We start from the raw sequence: 347 nt of genomic DNA on the forward strand, positions 1-347 counted from the left end.
GTGCTGTCACTCCCGCCTGAGAAAAAGTCTGCCCCTCAGGTACATGCCGCTCCTCCTACCTGGAAATTCCTGCCCTGAGCTCCTCTCCACCTCAGGAATCTGTCAAGAGGCCTTCCCATACCGCCCTTCCCGAATCTGGGGGAGACGCCCTCCTGCACCCTCATCACGGCCCCATCACAGCTGCTCACGTGTCCCAGGAGGTAGGAGACCCCCTGATGCACGGCCGTGGCTTCCTGCCCCCACCTGTCCTGGGGTACAAGTGTCCAGGGCCCACACGCAGGCTCTGCAGAGACTGCTTTACTGTGTCTGCCTTGGAATGAATGGCTGAAGGAGGGCCACCCTCACCC

The sequence above is a fragment of the Physeter macrocephalus genome, chromosome 17 (genome assembly GCF_002837175.3).
Source record: "Physeter macrocephalus isolate SW-GA chromosome 17, ASM283717v5, whole genome shotgun sequence".
In the NCBI taxonomy this organism is placed as follows: Eukaryota; Metazoa; Chordata; class Mammalia; order Artiodactyla; family Physeteridae; genus Physeter; species Physeter macrocephalus.